Genomic DNA, 278 nt, shown 5'->3' with positions numbered 1-278 from the left:
AGATTAATTCTAATAAATTATTAATTATATGTAATATTTTAAAATATTTTTTGAACAAACATAATGTTTAAAATTAAAAAAATATCAATTTAATTGTAATTTGTTACCATGTAAAAAAGAATTTTCAATTTATGATTGGAGTTAGAATCGAATGGAATGATGGTATAATTTTTTTTTTATTTTAAATCTTATTGAATTAAAACTATAAAAAGGATTGATAACACCACTTAAATCTGTATGTATCGACCAACTTCATCGCTATTTAGAAACGCATAATT

This window comes from Arachis ipaensis, chromosome B09 (genome assembly GCF_000816755.2).
Source record: "Arachis ipaensis cultivar K30076 chromosome B09, Araip1.1, whole genome shotgun sequence".
NCBI lineage: Eukaryota > Viridiplantae > Streptophyta > Magnoliopsida > Fabales > Fabaceae > Arachis > Arachis ipaensis.
This window is presented reverse-complemented; position numbering follows the sequence as displayed.